At 42.2% G+C, this 6,788-nt stretch overlaps 1 protein-coding gene across 2 annotated transcripts in view; it reads left to right on the top strand.

The window, feature by feature from the left end:
• THRAP3 (thyroid hormone receptor associated protein 3) overlaps positions 1 to 6,788 on the top strand; it is a 49,775-nt gene that overhangs the window by 20,037 nt on the left and 22,950 nt on the right. For both annotated transcript variants that reach the window (XR_002772902.1, XM_023512148.1), the window contains exon 2: positions 5,089 to 5,191. The gene's annotated coding sequence lies outside the window, so the exon portion shown is untranslated. The remainder of the gene's footprint in view (positions 1 to 5,088; positions 5,192 to 6,788) is intronic.

Here is a 6,788-nt window from a genome sequence, read left to right as displayed (position 1 = left end):
AGCAACCTCAAACTCTTGGGCTCAAGTGATTCTCTTGCCTCAGCCTCCCAAGTAGCTGGGAGTACAGATGCCCACCACAACACCCGACTTTTTTTTAGAGACAGGTTATCGCTCTTGCTCAGGCTGGTCTCGAACCTGTCTGGCCTTCCAGTGTGCTAGGATTATAGGCATGAGCCACCATGCCTGGTGGTGATTATTATTTTGGTAATGTTAATATCTATTGTATTCTTGGCACATCTGTGGTGTCATTTCATGGTAAACAAAATGTTTTGCCATCAAATTCAGTAACAAAATAATCTGCACTTTACAGTTTTCCTTTAAAAGGTAATCTCAAAGTCTGCTTTTCTTGTTTTGGTATGATGGTTTCACACTGGTGATTTAAAAATAACAATAAAATGTGATATGGTGGTATGCATGGTACTTGCTCTTGAGTTCTAACTGTGTCACTGCAGTTTGTAGCCGAGTGGAGTAGTGCAAGCACTACAGGCAATCCCTGTTGCAGCTTCTCAGCTCTCCCGTGTTAGTACATAAGTAACTATATGCAAGCAAAAGACCATGACTGTGTTTCATTGCAGGTATTATGAACAGAGAAATTGGAATTTCATAGAATTTTAACATGTAATGAAATATTCTTTAATATACATATTTTCAGCCATTTAAAAATATAGAAACCATTCTTAGCTCATGAGTGGTATAAAAACAGACAGTGAGCTAGATTTGGCACAGGTGCTTAGTTTGCTGACCCCAAATGCAGAAGGCCCTGTGTACATGACCTATTTGGAAGTATCTGTTTATTTGCTCAGCTCTTGTAATCCTATCAATTCTTAGTCCTTTTCTTTCTGTGAGGAGTGGTTGAGATTAAATTTTGTTCATTGGACATTTTGGGTTAACTTGAATAGAAGACACTGTTCTCTTTTAATTGCTGTCATTCTTTTCAAACCAGAGCACATTAGTCTTCTAGTGTTATGTAAGTATGTTGTGCCTGGTAGTTTAAAGGACTAACTTTGACCTCAGGTTTACAGGAGTGGGTAAAGTTTATCCTTTTGTTTCCTTTATGTTCTGTAGCTCTCAAGAAAAGATTGCTGAGGTGCCTGTGGTGAGATAAGAAAAAGAATTTTGATGTTGTTTACTATGAGATAGAAATGCTGTAGTCACAAAATATTATTTATTGGCTCAGCGCCCATAGCACAGTGGTTACAGCGCCAGCCACATACACCAGGGCTGGCAGGTTCAAACCTGGCCTGGGCCAGCTAAACAACAATGATAACTGCAACAAAAAATAGCCAGGTTTTGTGGCAGGCGCCTGTAGTCCCAGTTACCTGGGAGGCTGAGGCAAGAGAATCGCTTAAGCCCAAGAGTTTGAGGTTGCTATGAGCTGTGACTGCACGGCATTCTACCAAGGGTAGCATAGTGAGACTCTGTTTCAACCAAAAAAAAAAAGAAGAAGAAGAAGAAGATTATTTACCTTTTGTTTGGATTTAGAAACTGTATTGTTATTTAAGGTGCAGTAGTATGTGGATTATCTGTTTAATCTCCAGTGCCTAGAAAAGCGTGTGGTACTGTGTAGTAGTAGTACACTGTTCTGCTCTTCTCTGGTGTAAGGGATTATTGTCCCTTTATTTGGATTATAAGGCAACATCTACCAGTTTCTTCTGTTCTTGATCCATTAAAGTCTTTTCTTCACTCAGCAACCAGCCTGTGTGTAACTGCAATTTGTAATGTCTTTTTTTTTTTGAGACAGTGCCTCGAGCTGTCCCCCTGGGCAGAGTGCCGTGGCATTACAGCTCACAGCAACCTCCAACTCCTGGGCTCAAGCGAGTCTCCTGCCTCAGCCTCCCAAGCAGCTGGGACCACAGGCGCCTGCCACAATGCCCGGCTATTTTTTGGTTGCAGCCATCATTGTTGTTTGGCGGGTCCGGGCTGCGGATTCGAACCCGCCACCTTAGGTGTACATGGCTGGCGCCTTAGCCGGTTGAGCCATAGGCGCCGAGCCGTAATGTCTTAAACATAAATCTGGTCATACTACTCCTGTGCTCAAGACACGCCAGTGGCTGCTCAGATTACCCAGAGGAAAACCAAAGTCCTTGTGAAGGCTTGCAAGGCCTTATCCATTTTATCCATGTCTCTGCCTTGCTCTACCAATAGCTCTCTGTCAACTTTTTGCATTGCAGCTACTCTTATTTTTCTTTCTTCCTCAGATAAGCCGAGCATGTTTCTTCACCATGGTCTTTTTTTTTTTTTTTTTAAAGAGACCGAGTCTCACTGTTGCGCTTGGTAGAGTGCAGTGGTGTCACAGCTCACAGCAACCTCCAGCTCTTGGGTTTGGGCGATTCTCTTGCCTCAGCCTCCCGAGTAGCTGGGACTACAGGTGCCCACCACAACACCAGGCTAAAGTTTTTTTTTTTTTCCTGGCCAGGGCTGGGTTTGAACCCAGCACCTCTGCCATATGGGGCCGGTGCCCTACTCCTTTGAGCCACGGGAATTTTTTGTTGTTGTAGTTTGGCCGGAGCAGGGTTCGAACCCGCCACCCTCAGTATATGGGGCTGGTGCCCTGCCCACTGAGCCACAGGCGCCGCCCTTCCCCAGGGTCTTTGCACTTGCTGTTTCCTCTGCTTGGAATTGTCTGCCTTCAGATAAGGCAGACAGACTGTCTCTTTCAGTCTCTGCTCACCGGCTGTGTGTCTGTGTCCCTCTCTTTCTTTCGACTTCTCACATCAGTATAGAACATTGTAATTCTTATTCCCCTGTGTATCTGTCTGCCTCCTAGAATGGAAGCTCTAGGAATGAAGGGACTTTTTAACTCCAGTTAAAAGTACAGTACCTGGCATATAGTTAGTATTTAATATATACTGGCAAAGTACCTGGTATATAGTTAGTATTTAATATATTTTGTGATTGCTGGCTAAGTGGACAGTTAGTAATATGCAGAAAGGAAACCAAGTTTTGTTGTTGGCAGTGGGCAGTTGGCAGTTAAGGTCTCCTTGCTAATATACTGGTGTCTGGTCAAGGGAGGTAAGCAGAAGTGGAAAAGTATGCTCATGTATTGGGGGAGGAGAGTGTACGAACTGTGGTGGCAGCAGGGATCACTGAGGGAGGGTTTCAAGGGTCTCCTTACCATCATAGAATAACAAGGCTACAGCCTCCAATTTTCGTTTCCCCCCATTACAACGGTGTAAAATTGAAAACTTGTTGGAATAAAAGAATTCTTACCAATATCTGAGAAGTGGTTGATTAACAGTAAGGTAACATGATGGGGCAGTAAAATGGAAGATTTTTGCATGTGTGCTTTTGCCATCTGGTTAGAGTTTGAAGGGATAGTATAGGAATAGTTTACTCTAGTTCAGCATGTTACAGAGTAAGAGAAGTTTTCAGTCTTGTAGCAGTCGTGGGATTTCCCTTAATTGGCAAGCTGACTGATGGGATCCCATCAGTGCTTTTGGAGTTAGGGAAGATATTTTGGCTGATGGAACCTAGGGATGAATTCTAAGAAATGAAAAGCAAGAAAATATGCAGAACTATTTCAAAAGAATGAGATTTAAAGGTGCTATGTTTTTACTATTTCAACTAAGTAAATATATATCAACATTGTCATTAATTTGATGAAGCATCTAACTGAATTCTAGTTTCCTATAAAAGTCTTATCCTGTTAATACTTTTAAGAGGCTTTTATCGGCTCTTTGTAATGTTAATTATCTGATTACCTTTAGTATAAGTCAGGAGTTTATTGCTGGGGTATTTGGTTTACTGAGCAAACACATATTAGTGTTAGGCATTTAAAAGCGTTTACAGCCCAGTGAGGAGCCGACATTAACAGATATAATGAGAAGTGTAAGGAGAGACACATCCAGGGTGACAAAGAGGGCAGGCAGTACCTAACCTAGCTTGGAGAGGAGGAGAGCCTCCTCATAAGGATGACTACAAGCTTGGTCAAAAGGGAAGGAGGCATTGTAGTCTGAGGATTCTGCATGTTCAAAGGGTTTGGAGATCATAGTTTAAGGAAATAGATTCCTTTGCTTCCTGGTCAAGTAAAGAAGGATTCAGCTATGTGCAAACCCCAGGATTTCAGGGGAAGCTAAGGTGGGTAGCCTGTATATTGCTTTGCTTGATTGAATTCTGAGTGAGAGATTAATGGCGAGACTGCATCTTCAGATTATTTGGCTCTTGTGTGCTTCTCTACTTTATAGTAATATGAATGTCTAACAAAACCTTTTATAACCCAGGAGTGAGGACATTAACTACTTAGATGAGCTTGCTGGTCTTAGAATTTGGTTTTCCTATTTGTTTTGCGTAGTGCTTCACCCAGCCTTCCTTTCATTTTATTTGGAAATATTTAGACAACTGAAGCATAAAGCAGTTTTGTGTGCACGTGTGCCCGGGGATGGGAATGAAGTTATTTTACCTTGAAATGTGTATGTTTAAGGTAGAGAACAGTGTTTCATGCCTGTAATCCTACTACTTGGGAGGCCCAGATGGGTGGATTGCCTGAACTCACAGGTTCAAGACCAGCCTGAGCAAGAGCTAAACCCTATCTCTTTAAAAAAAAAAAAAAAAAACAGCTGGGCGTTGTGGCGGGCTCCTGTAGTTCCAGCTATCTGGGAGGCTGACATAAGAGAATCCCTTGAGCCCAAGAGTTTTGAGGTTGCTGTGAGCTGTGACGTTATGGCACTCTACTGAGAGTGACAAAGTGAGACTCTATCTCAAAAAAAAGAAAAGTAAAAAGAATGTGTATGTTTAATTTAGTTCAGCATACCTCAGTTAATTTTTTTCTTATTTCAAACATCTGATTCTTGTCAAGCTTATATGTAGTACCAAGTTGAACTCTGAAGCTTGTGAGTTCATCTTGCATAATGAAAACCCTACCACCTGAAATATTGCCAGTGAAAGCATCAGGTTACAGGAAGGAAGGTTTTAGCTTTCCATGGTGTAGTAGGTTGCATGTGTATGAGAGAGACCATTAGGCCAGTATATTTAAGGAAGTGAAGTTAAGGGCTAAAATAGAGTTTTCGCTTATAGATTTCAAGGATACATAATGGAATCTACAAGATCTGGGCAGCCATTTTATCACTGCTTTATTTCCTCTCATTTCAGAAGTGTATCCTGACGTGTAAATTGGAGAAACCAGTGGCACTGCCAGTATTTTTTTGAGGTAGTGTCTGGGATCCAGTGCAAGTTGAATCATTTTTCACATAAGGTAAATGTATAGTGGTAAAAGGAACTAATAACTTGAATGATTTATAAAACCATTGATTATCCAGAAGATTCCTTAGTGGAAGTTCTGGGTTCTTAGGGAGCAGTATTTGTTTGAAAACGATCAACTATAAACTTGACACACATATTATCATTGTTAATATTTGGAGGAAGTCTTCTTTCATGCATATGTTACATAGATATGTATGTGTTTGATCAAAATTGGGGTTGTACTTTTCACCTGGTTCTTGTTAACAAGAACAAGGTTTCCCCTCTTCGCATTTTAAAAAAAGGATTAATAGCATTTCATTGTGAATGTACCAGATAATTTATGTAATTAGTCCCTTTTTGGTGCACTTTTAGGCTTTCCTCTTGCATTTACCTGTCATACATAATTGGTGGGCATGAATAAATTCTTATGTGCATTTGATTTCCCACATTTTCTTTTCTTTAAAAAGCTTTTGACAGGCTCGGCACCCGTAGCTCAGAGGTTAGGGCACTGGACACATGTGACAGGGCTGGCGGATTTGAATCCAACCTGGGCCTGCTAAAACAACAGTGACAACTGCAACAAAAAAAAAGCTGGGTGTTGTGGCAGGTGCCTGTAGTCACAGCTACTTGGGAGGCTGGGCTAAGAGAATTGCTTAAGCTCTTTTTTTTTGAGACAAAGTCTCAGTATGTTGCCTTCAGTAGAGTGCTATGCCATTACAGCTCACAGCAACCTCCAAGTCTTGGGCTTAAGCCATTCTTTTGCCTCAGCTTCCCAAGTAGCTGGGACTACTGGCGCCCTCCACAATGCCCAGCTATTCTTTGTTGCAGTTGTCATTATTGTTTAGCAGGCCTGGGCCTGCAACAAAATGAGACTCTGTCTCCAAAAAAAAAAAACCAAAAGCAAACAAAAAAACACCTCGATTTGAATCCTGGCTCTATCTTACAACTGCTCTGAGATTAGTCAAACCATGGCATTCTACTGGGGGCAACAAAGTGAGACTCTGTCTCAAAAAAGAAAAAGCTCACAGCGACCTCAAACTCTTGGGCTCAAGCAGTCCTTTTGCCTTAGCCTCTCGAGTAGCTGAGACTATAGGCAACTACCACTATGCCTGGCTAGTTTTTCTATTTTTAGTAGAGACAGGTAGGGTCTTGCTCTTGCTCAGGCTGATCTTGAACTCCTGAGTTCAAGTGATTCCCCCTGCTCAGTCTCCTAGAGTGCTAGGATTACAGGTGTGAGGCACTGAGTGGGCCTAATGTATGTGGTTTTTTTGTTTTGAAACATAATTTCACTATGTTACCCTCGGTAGAGTGCTGTGGCGTCACAGCTCACAGCAACCTCAAACTCTTGGGCTTAAGAGATTCTCTTGCCTCAGCTGGACTTTAGGCACCCGCCACAACACCCAACTATTTCTTGGTTGCAGTTGTCATTGTTGTTTGGCAGCCCTGGGCTGGGCTTGAACGGCGAGCCTCAGTTTATGTGGCCAGTGCCCTTCTCACTGAGCTACAGGTGCCAAGCCCCTAACATATTTTTTAATATACATTTGTGTTGGCTCAGCACCTGTGGCTCAAGTGGCTATGGCACCAGCCACATACACCTAAGGTGAAATGTC

Source organism: Otolemur garnettii, unplaced genomic scaffold, assembly GCF_000181295.1.
Source record: "Otolemur garnettii isolate 467f Iridium unplaced genomic scaffold, OtoGar3 scaffold00025, whole genome shotgun sequence".
NCBI classification, from domain to species: domain Eukaryota; kingdom Metazoa; phylum Chordata; class Mammalia; order Primates; family Galagidae; genus Otolemur; species Otolemur garnettii.
Note: the sequence above shows the minus strand (reverse complement) of the source record. Positions and strands in the feature narration are given on the sequence as shown.